Genomic DNA, 12,363 nt, shown 5'->3' with positions numbered 1-12,363 from the left:
AGAGGGAGCACTTCCAAACATTCTATGAGGCCAACATTAACCTTATACCAAAACCAGAAAAAGACACAACAAAAAAAGAAAACTACAGACCAATATTCCTATTGAACCCAGTCTCGAAGATACTCAACAAAACACTAGCAAACAAAAATCTGACAACACATTAAAAAGATCATTCACCAGGATCAAGTGGGATTCATCCCAGGGATGCAAGGATGATTCAACATATGCAAATCAATAAACGTGATACATCACATCAACAGAATAAAGGAAAAAAATCATATGATCATTTCAATAGATGCAGAAAAAGCATTTGATAAAATCCAACACCGCTTCATGATAAAAATACCCAACAAACTAGGTATAGAAGGAGTGTACCTCAACACAATAAAGGCCATACATGACAAACCCATAGCTAATATCATACTGAATGGACAAAAATTGGAGGCTTTTCCTCTAAGATCTGGAACAAGACAAGGATGCCCACTTTCCCTACACTTATTCAACATAGTACTAGAAGTTCTAGACAGTTCAATAAGGCAAGAGAAAGCAATAAAGGGCATCCAAATCTGAAAGGAGGAAGTCAGACTATTCCTATTTGCAGATGATATGATCATAAAACAGAAAATCCTAAAGCCTTCACCAAAAAATTACTAAAACTAATAAATAAATTCAGTATAGTAGCAGGATATGAAATCAACACTCAAAAATCAGTCTTCCTATATGTCCGTAACAAGAGATGAAGAAGAAATCAAGAAAGTAATCCCATTCACAATAACACCCCCAAAACTAAAATACCTAGAAATAAATTTGATCAAAAAGGTGAAAGACCTCTACAAAAAACTGTAAAACATTTGGTGAAAGAAATTGAAGAGGACACAAATAAATGAAAAGATATCTCATGTTCATGGACTGGAAGAATTAACATCATCAAAATGTCCATAATACCCAAAGCAATCTACACATTCAACACAATCCCTATCAAAATACCAATGACAATGTTAACACAAATAGGAAAAATGATCTTAAAATTTGTATGGAACCACAAAAGACCTCATATAGCAATGGCAATCTTGAATAAAATAACAAAGTTGGAGGCATTGCCCTTTTTGACTTCAAAATATACTACAAAGTTACAGGAACCAGAACAGCATGGTACTGGCATAAAAAGAGACAAATAGACCAATGTAACAGAATAGACCAGAAAGAAACCCACCCTTTCACAGCCAACTGATTTTTGACAAAGGTGCCAAGAATATAAAGAGAGGAAAGGACAGCCACTTCAATAAATGGTGCTGGGAAAACTTGATATCTACATGCAGAAGATTGAAACCAGAACCCTATCTCTAACCATACACAAAAATTAACTCAAAATGGATCTATGACCTAAATTTAAGACCTGGAACAATGAAACTACTAGAAGAAAATATAGGAGAAATGCTACATGAAATGGGAGTGGGCAGCACTTTTTTGAACAAGACTACAAAGGCACAGGCAACTAAAGCAAAAATACACAAATGGTACTATATCGAACTAAAAAGCTTCTGCATAGCAAGAGACACTATCAACCAAGTGAAGACACAACCTACAGAATGGGAGAAAGTGACTGCAAACTACATATCAGGCATGAGAATAATATCTAGAATATACAGGGAACTTAAGCAACTCAACATCAAAAAACAAAGAACCCAATTAAAAAATGGGCAAGGATGCAAACATATTTCTCAAAAGAAGACACACAAATGACCAGCAAGCGTATGAAAAAATGCTCAAAAGCACTAATCATCAGGGAAATGCAAATTAAAACCTGAGGTATCATCTCACCCCAGTTAGAATGGCTGTCATCAACAGGACAGAAAATAATAAATGCTGGAGAGGATGTGGAGAAAAAGGAACCCTCTTACATTGCTGGTTGTAATGTAAATTGGTGCAGCCACTGTGGAGAACAGTTTGGAGATTCCTCAGAGAACTAAAAATAGATCTAGCTCATGATCCAGCTATCCTACTACTGGGTATATAGCCAAAGGAAATGAAATCAATATATCAAAAAGACACCTGCACTCCCCTGTTCCTCCCAATGCTATTCACCATAGCCAAGAGATGGAATCGACGTAAATGCTCATCAATGGACAAACGGTTTAAAAAAACTGTGGTATATATACACAATGGAATACTATTCAACTATAAAAAGAAATGATATCTTATCATGTGCAGCAACATGGATGAAACTGGAAACTATCACGTTAAGTGAAGGAAGTCAGGCACAGAAAGACAAATACTGCATGGTCTCACTCATATGTGGAGTCTGGAAAAAAAAAAAAACAGTTTAGAGTAGAAATAATGAAGTAAAGAGTAGAAATAATGGTTACCAGAGCCCAGGGGGAGGTGAGGATGAAGGCGGGGGGAGGAGAAGGGGTGGACTGACAGGTACAAAACTATACTATATACCCTAAGCGATTCGTTGTGCAATACAGGCATGTATTGAAACAACACACTGCACACCACAAAAACAAGTATAAATAAAATTCATAAAAAAACACCAATTTAAAAAAAGTATAGAAAAGTATACATTTAAACCATCAAGTCTATCAGTCTTATGATATTCCCAGTTAAAAAAAACATGAAATCCTTAAATGTAAATTTTTCCAAAATTAATTTATAAATTGAAAATAATTAGAATCCTAGCAGTTTTTCTTGAATTTGGACAAAATGATCTTAAAGTTCAGTTGGTGGACTAAATGTCTTTAGTGGTTCTCTAGGGATTTAGTCCACCAAATAAGCTTTAAGGTCATTTTGTTTTGTGGCTTTGGTTAATCTGCAGAGTTCTAAAATGATGAACTTTAGTTATTTTTCTACTGTTTTCATTTTTGTCAGAAAGTTCCAGAATGACAGAGTGAGGACCATGGTGAACTTGTTTTCCCACAAAAATGAAAACAGTAGCAAAAAACTAAAGTTCACCATTTTAGAACTCTGAAGATTAGCCACAAAACAAGATGGACATCATTTACCCCATAGAACCTACTGAACCTCAGTAAGATGGGGGTGAGGGGCACAGGAACTGTGATGTTTTTAATGGAGGTCTATTCCCATCCCCTCATTACCCAGCTTAGTGGTGGGTTAGCCACAAAAAGGCAGTAGTATATCAGCTAACAGAGAAGACTGAAGTTCTTTTGGAGCTCTATTAAAACCACTTTCCCTAGAGCACAATCAGTATCTTGTCTGAACTTGCAGCTTCTTGGAAAACTCTATTCCCAAGGTATTGTGGCTATTTCATTGGACACAAATCTCGATTACAGGGGACAAAATTCCCTATTCCCCAGGGCATTACAGAAATAGTAGCATCTGCAAGCATTATGAAGCTGTGGGTTTTAGCTGAGGCAAACAAACGTTGGGCAGGAACTTAAAAGAGCATCTTGGATAACCAGACATATTCCTGGGGATCTAAAAGGCTGCACACATGTTTAAAGCTATGTGCATGCTCAGGAAAGACTAAGGAAAAAAGAAGGCTGTAGTCACTTATCTTTGGCCAATTTTGAGATCCTGAGGAAATCAGAAGTTAAAAAGTAAAATGAGCTGTAATACTTATTGCTAGTAAGGACACTGGAGAAAAGATACTCATACATGACTAGTAGAAATCTGAAGGATACAGCCTTTCTGGAAAGCAGCTTGAGAACACTTAGTGAAAATAGAAATAAATAAAACTTCAATTTTTTGAAGTAGCAATTAGACTCCTAAGCATTTATTCCATAGTCACAAAAGAACCAATTCCTACAGAATACATATAAGATGGTAACTACAGCATAATTTGTAGTGATTAAGAACTGAAAACAAAGTGAATGCCCATTCATTTGGAATAGTGGAATAAATTGTGGTACAAACAATTGGCTACAGGGCCGAGCCCATGGCGCACTTGGTAGAGTGCTGCGCTGGGAGCGCGGCGACTCTCCTGCCGCGGGTTCGGATCCTATATAGGAATGACCAGTGCACTCACTGGCTGAGTGCCGGTCACGAAAAAAAAAAAAAAAAAAAAAAAAAAAAAAAAACAATTGGCTACAAATAGGGCCATTAAAATGAAGAAATTACAGCTATGCCAGAAGACTTGAAGGAATTTTCCAATACTATAGTAGATTAAGAAAAGAAGATGCAAAAGAGACTAATCCTAACTTTTATACAACAATGATCTCCCCCCCAAAAATCTCATATGTTTATATGTGTCTTCATGTTTATATATTTCAGAAAAATATGTATTTTGGAAAAACACCTGTAGAATTTTTGACATAGCTTACCAAGTGGGGCAGGAAAGGGGACTGGACTGCTAATGTGGAGGAACGTTGTTGAGGGAGAAAGAACTGGTATGATATGATCCTATTCATGTATAATGATACATGTATGTGTATGAAAAAATGAAAAAAATCTATCAATCTTTATTGTCATTCCCCTCTCTGGCTTTATGCTTAGAAAGTTCTTCCCCTCCCCAAAATCACATTTTTTTTTTCAGTTCCTTATAAATATTTTATAGTTTAATTTATTGCATTTATTTATTTTTTGATGTGAATTTTGGTATAGGAAAGGTATTTTTCTCACAGTATTTAATAAATCAATCATCTGAGTGCTATTCTTATAGCTTTATTGAGTTTTACAGCCTTGACGACCAGAAGATAAAGTGTACATATGTAAAGTGTACAATTTGGTAAGTTACAACATTGTTTGTACCTGCCACCACTATTTATTGAACTATCATTCTTTCCCACTGATATGAAATACCATCTTTATTATATTAAATTTTTGTGAGTATATATATATATACGTCTATAAACTGGCAATGTAACATCTATTCCTGTCTTAACTAAAGACCCTAGTGGATCATCCCTTTCCCCTCCTTATGAAGAAATGAGGGTGCAGTGGAATCTTCAATCTATGGCAGTCCAATTTATAAGACCCATAAGACCCAAGAATAAGTGATAGAGTTAAATAGAACACCAGACCAAGGGACTGGAAAGAAATGCTGGGGGTAAGGTCTGGATTGCTGATATGGAAGAGGTAATTTAGGGGAAAATAAAGGTATGAAAAAAGTAGGCTTAAATCTGAAAAGTAGTTAGTTCCCTTGTGCTGTACAAAGAACAAACCAAGAACTTCCACTTCTATTCATATCTGTCTAGAGATATATAATCTTTCAGTAAAGCATGAAAATGTTTGCTCTGAAAAAGGCTAGCAAGGCTTTATCCTTTTTCTACCATGCAAAGCTCTAAGGGGAGTGTCAGACTGATATAATTTGGGATTACAGACCCAAATTGTACATTTCTTTTAAAAAATTATTTTGTCATAAAATAAAATAATTATTCAGACATAACTCCATTATTCACTATGAATCTTTTAGTGCCTGGAACAATTTTTAAAGAAGGGTATTGTATGGTGTGTTTACTGAATACTTGCAAGTCTAAGCTTGTATATCTTGCATACAACCTGGCCAGTTATAAATTCTTAACTTTTTTCTTGTTCAATAGTCTTTCGATATTCCTCTATTGTGTTCTAGCATTCAGAGTTATTACAAAGTCTAAAGCTAGCCTGACTTCTATTCCTTTATAAGTTAACTTTCTTTTCTGCCCCGAGAGAATGCTGACAGAGTAGTTTCATGATCTCTGTAAATTACCAGTGTTGCAGTTTTTATAGTGATCACTCTATTAATTTTGCTTGGAAACCAGTGAGTCCTTTTGAACTGCAATTCTGACTTTTTTTTCTATCTCAGGTATTTTATATCATGTCACTGATTACTACTTCTGGTACAGAAAGGTTAATTTATTAATCTGTAATACCAGACTAACTTTTTTCTAAATCAAATCAAGTAATAAGGCACTAGCTATGATTACATAAGGCACACATAAATTAAAGAACATTTAGAGGATCACCAGATTTCACCACTAAGTATCATTTTACTTCTTAAATTCGATGTCACCAGAGGATGAAAAATACGTGTTTGTCCTTTCAACTACCTGTTAACCGCCTTGTCGAGTCATTGAAAAGATCTGGTTAATTGTAAAACCTGACTTAATAAATCACATAAACCTCCATGCCACATATGACTTCATATCTTTCATAATGCTCTGCTTCCCCACCCCTCTAAACCACCCAGCCACAATGAATTGGTCTAACTCCTATTGGTACTAATTCCAGAATTTCATTAATGCACGTCCATTTCTTCTCATTTCCTCTGTCACAATTGATATCCTCATTATTTATTGTTCAATGATGTAATAGCTTCCTAATTGGCCATTCTCTTTTGTCCGCAGCTCACCTGATGTACTACCATTAAAGTGATATTTTCAAGATGTAAATTTTGTTTCTCATTCTGAACTCATCTACTATGTCTCCATCATGCAGTCCAAACTTTTTAGCATACTTTAATGCTTAATCTTACCTTTGTACATGGTTCTGTTTTCATTTCCTGCTACTTACCCAAAGAAATTTTAAACTCTGTTCATATTAAACTATTAGCAGTTTTCCAAGAACATCCTGCTTTTGATTATGTCTTTGTGGCTCTGTACCACAAAATAATCTTGCTGTGCTATTTGCTATCTTATAACAGCCCTCTCATCCTTTAAGACCAAATTCATATGTCCAGAATTCGAAATACTCTTACATCCTTCACTCAAAACCAGTCACTACTTCTGTGTTCTCACATCATATTATGCCTAACGTATTACAGTTATCAGCTTATAGATCATTTTAATTCACTTGACTATAAGCTCTTCAAGGGCAATACATTTCCAGTATTTAATATCTGGTACATAAGAGATGCTCAATAAATGTCTGTTGAATAAGTAAAGATGCATTAAAAAATGAATGAAGATCACTGATGAAAACAACTGTTTTCTAAATTTTTAATTTTTCCAGTTAGAATGTAGAATACATTTTCTAACTGATTCAGTTGTTACACTGCATTTATGTTCTCAGTCTAGAGCAGCTATCCAGTAGGGTAGCTGCTAGTTGCATATGGTTCTTAGGGATTTAAAATGTGGCTAGTCCACATTGAGATGTGCTGTAGGAATAAAATACATACTAAATTTCAAAGACTTAGTACCAAACAGTAAAATATCTCAATTTTGTATGTTGATTACATGATGAAATGATAATATTTTGCATATTTGGAGTTAAAGAATATTTATTATTAAAATTAATTTTCCTTGTTTCTTTTTACTATCTTTAATATGGTTAGTGGTAAAATTTAAATTACACATGCAGCTCATCCTACATTTCTATTAGACAGTGATGTTCTAGAAAATAATATGACAAATTGGAGACCCCCATGGTTAATGTTATAATACTAGTCTGAAATGAGGGGAAGGCGTAGGTTCCTTCCTTAATGAATGTGGAGATAGAATTGATTTACAGCTGAGAATGCCTGAATATCTGGTTTTTGACTGTTGGCCAAGATAAGGACAGTGGGATTTATGATGCATTGTTCAAGGCACAAAACCTCCCTGGTTACCCCCAGAGAAGTAATTTTATGATGGTTGGTTTGACAAGACTGTCTTGACCATTTAAAGGGCCTCCCTGAGAGATTCTCTTTGAGCTCCTTAGAAGTCAGATCTTGGTGGCTGGACCTAGAAATCAGCACAATCCTTGTGTATAAAATAAATGCCTATCGGGAGCTTGCTGTGAGGTGTTTCAGATTGCTTGGCTACACTCTCTCTCCTGATGCATCATATCCTTTGCCTTAAAACAAGCCTTATTTAAGTATGCTCTGTGGAATCTGGTTAAGTCCTTTCAAATATATAAACTGGGGAAAACTTTGTAATGAATTGTATAAAGAACTGAGGTATAGTTTTTCTTATTTATTGAATGTTTTATGCTTCAGTGAATTTTAAAAGTAGATTAATAAAATCCTTTGTATGTCTCATCCTTAATATGCAATATTAAGTTGACTTTTACTTATGTGAACTTTGATTTTTTTTTCCTTCAGTGGCTATTAATAGAATAAAAGTTCCTGAATCTTAGTTTACTCCATGATAAGTGGATTGATTGTACTGATGAATAAGCTCCAGAAACTAAATTAAAAATGTCCTTTCCTATAGTGGATGTCTATTGATTTTGACTGTCTATAATCTCCATTTTCTTAGGGAGTCATCTGATTCTGATGAAGCTGACAGTCACAGAAAATCTCCCCCATCCCACGGCTACAGGGGAGATCATGTGGGGACCTGGCACAGCAAATCAAGCCAGTCTTGTCAAATCAGGCCAGTTGCCAACCATCAGTAAAACTACCACACTGGGGATTACCAGGAGTTTTGGGCCTTGAACAATGCATCATATATCCCACTGTCCTTATCTTGGCCAACAATCAAGATGATTGCTTCAGGGTAAGAATGTGAACCATGCCAGGCTATCAAGATTATTCTCTCTTAAACAACTAAAGCCAATCTGCCATAATAGAGAAACAGGCCAAAAGAAAGAAGCAGAGCTCACCCCTAGACTTACCATACAGAAATATAGATTCTATAGTTCACCCAGATGAAATGACTTTGCAGAGTCAATATATGGAATCAAATCCTGCTTAATTTCTACATATTCACAAAAATTTCTACCTTAAAAATCATCTTGGTTCAATCCCACCATTTTATGTATAACGAAGCTAAGTCCCAGAGAATAGAAATTATCTCCACAAAGTATTTCACGTATGGTAAAGTTAGAATTAGATTCTAGGGGAATTAGATTCCAGGTTATCTGATTGTCAGGAAAATTTTCTTTGATATTCATAAGAACAAGATTAAAGTGATCATTATTTGTTTGTTTTAGCTAGTCAAAAATCACCTCTTGAGTTTGGTAGTGAAGAAAAATGTTGAACTTTAATTCAGCATTTACAAAACTTTTTTGGCTATGGACATACTGTTTCCACCAAACAACTCACGGACATGAAGAGTTAGTATTAGTGAAATATATTTTGGGGGACACTACTTTAATCTATCCTATCAAGTAAATAACAATTTCTGGATTTATATTTCCTAGAATCACATATGTATAGCATATCATAATTTTCAGGTACTTTCACTTATATTTTGCTTATTTGATCCCTGGCCTAGAACACTGCCTATCACATAGTAGAACCAATAAATATTTGTTGAGTGAACAAATAAATATAATCCTCACAACAACACATGAGAAGATTAGATTATGTCTGTTTATAGATGAGAATACTAAGGTTCAGAAATGTTAACTGACTTCCCAATGATTACACAGCCAGAAACTGTGGAACTAGGGCTTTACCACAAATCTTCTGGTTTCAAAATCCATGAGAGGCTGATGTAAAATTATGTCTTCCAAATAGATTCTTCAAGGATATCTTTACCTATTTTTAACTCTAAACATTAAAATGCCTAACACCACGGTAAAGTACTGGTAGGAGTCTTAAAGTACAATCAGTTCTTGGCTATCTAAGCAATCCTGTAAATGTTTTTCAAGACTGAGATACTTGAACAACCATCAGATGGGCTTAAATAAGAAAAAAACAAAAACATACAAAATTTAAAAGTCTGGTACATTGAAGGTAATTTACCTTAACTGTCTGGCTATAAGTTAAGACCAAGACACCACAATAGAAGACAGTAATGAGAAAAAAATAACTACGTTTCAATCCATCAAAACAGAAGCTTAATATAACAAAAATGATATACCACAAACATGCTATCTATGGAATAGATGATACTTTGTTATGGTATGCAAGACATATTTTTTACTTTAATGTATAAAAATGCACCTCACTTTGCCACTAAACTCAGCTGTCAACAGGTATTTAGCTTTGGTAGGTTCCCTACCACTAGCAGTTGGTGAAGTAATAAGTAGAAAACATTACTGCCCTTGGAAATAACTTAGATTTTCTAAGTGTGAATTATTTATATAAAATAAATGACTTATTTTATATAAAATAAAATGAAATAATATTAAATGAAATTCTGACCATCTGCATTTAGACTACTATAATTTGCAACAAATGTCATTCTACTTCTTAACACTTGCCACAGAAAAAAGCCATTTTATTTACATTTCATTTAGATTCTAATTTTGAGAAAACACATTAAATCTCATAATATATGTCTTATTTGTTTAAAAACAATTTTAAGTAGTGGCCATTTTCTGCTAAGACACCACAAGTACTACAGAAACTGATTAATACTTCTTCCTACAGTCTGCTCTCAAGGACCTAAGTTTTTAGTATTAAAAAAGAATCAAGAATAAATAGAAAATCATCATTTGGCAACCATCACAGTAATAATTAATTTAGGCAAGAAATATCAGTAGATTTTTTTACTTGAGGGTAAAAGTTGATGAGGAACAATATGTTTAGAGTCTCAGAGACCCTCCTTCAAATCAAAATACTTATTAACTATAAAAACAAATCAAAAATACCTATAATTTCAAGGGGAAAAATAATAGCTTTAATAAATGGGGAGATCAAGCAGACAGAATTTTAATCAAGGAGTCAGAAATAAGATATTACCAAAATGGGACAAATAAAAAATTAGTTCCACTTGAGGGGATGCAAAAAGAATAGATCAATATTTTGGGGATATTCCTGCTGAAAATATGTAACCTGAATGTAATCATGAAGAAAATCAGACAAAACCACATTGAGGTACACTGAACAAAATAACTGACCTACAATATTTATAATTTATGAGATATAAAAGTCAAGAAAAGGCTCAGCAACTGTTCTAGTGTGGAGGAGATTGAAGAAACATGACAACCAAATCTAATTCACATATAGATTCTTGATAAGGCAAAAAACTTAGTGATATAGGAAAATGTCCTCTATTGTAAAAAAACAAAAAAGACAAGGAAATATTTGGGGGTGATTGAGTACCACATCAACAACTTACTTGCAAATAGCTCAAAGGAAAAAATTACCTTTTGTAATATTCTTACAAAAAATGTAAAAACAGATAAACTTCAAGCTTCAAAATGTAAACTGATACCACCTTTGATACAAACTTCATTTTCTTCTGGGTTTAAAATAAAAGGTTTCTAAACTAATCATCCCTTACTGCTACTTTTTTGGTTTTCTGGATTCACAGGTTCCAGTAGAGTTGGGAGATCCTAAGATTTATGGGAATTTTCAGAAGCATCATCAAGATTAGGCACCTAGGCACTAATGGAAATATATTAAGAAAAATTGGAACCTTCTATCATAAGGGATATCTTCTAGATGCAGTCATGAATATACCTGCAGCAAATTTAAAATAAGTGCTTTTTCAGAAGATGACTACTATCACAAAGCAGTGGACAAGTATATCATAATATGTGGTTTCAGGAATTGTTATTCTTCCAAGAAAACAAGCCTAAAAACCCATACCGCCATAGATAGTTAAATTAGTTTTTAATTTTACTGCTTCTTTAATTTCTACATTGCAGTAATTCAGAATGTACCAATTTTTTAAAAAGTGGGAATTCACATTTTAAAGCAAAAAATGAAATATTAGCAATAGCTACAAAAGTACTCATCAGTATACTAAAAACTTATAGAATAGTTCCTTTAATATTATCTCCCTAAACTTGTCGGGAAGGATTTTCATGAAGTAGGGGTGAAGAATGGAGATTATTAAAGAAATACAAATTCCAAAACCAAAAGAAGGCCTTCATAATCCATTTTTAATAAACACCCTAATAAAAATTTTTGTAAGTTTTGTAAATACTACTTGTGCAGAAAAGAGTTAACACAGGAGGCCTGAGATTGCTATCCCTAGAAAGTATGACCTGCAAGTTTGGCCCTTGATTGGTAACTGGGAACTTGGCTTTGTAGATAGCTTTCACCATTCTCTGACTGATAATGGTTATTCACTGGGACTAAACTATTTGTATCAAGAATATGGTTTATACTGAACCCTTGCTTTCCTTCTGGGAGTCTAGAATTTTGGTATATGCTAAAGCAGAGAGTGCCTTACATGACTGACCCCAATAAGAACCCTTGGCACCTAGGCTCAGGTGAGTTTCTCTGTTAAACAATATTTCACACTTGTGGCAACAACTCATTGCTAGAGGAATTAGGCATGTTCTGTGTAATGCCAGGGGGAGAAGACTACTGGAAGCTTGAGATTAGTTTCCTCCAGACTTCACCCCACATGCCCTTTCCCTTTGCCAATTTTGCTTTTCTTCCTTTTGCTGTAATAAATCACAGAAGCAAATATTACTATATGCTGAGTCCTGTAAATCTTCATAGTGAATCATCAAACCTGGGGTGATCTTGGGCCCTTCCAAGACAATACTTAAAAGTATAAAATTACCTTCTACAGAATTCCAAGTACACTGTTATATATAAATTAACAACTTGCAATTGATAGACTTAAGATGACAAAAACTTAAATAAAATCCTATATT

General features: G+C 34.2%; 1 protein-coding gene across 4 annotated transcripts in view; it reads right to left on the bottom strand.

The window, feature by feature from the left end:
- Nucleotides 1–12,363, bottom strand: part of STXBP5 (syntaxin binding protein 5) — a 184,239-nt gene that overhangs the window by 101,677 nt on the left and 70,199 nt on the right. The gene's annotated exons all lie outside the window — the stretch shown is intronic.

This window comes from Cynocephalus volans, chromosome 5 (assembly GCF_027409185.1).
Source record: "Cynocephalus volans isolate mCynVol1 chromosome 5, mCynVol1.pri, whole genome shotgun sequence".
In the NCBI taxonomy this organism is placed as follows: domain Eukaryota; kingdom Metazoa; phylum Chordata; class Mammalia; order Dermoptera; family Cynocephalidae; genus Cynocephalus; species Cynocephalus volans.
Note: the sequence above shows the minus strand (reverse complement) of the source record. Positions and strands in the feature narration are given on the sequence as shown.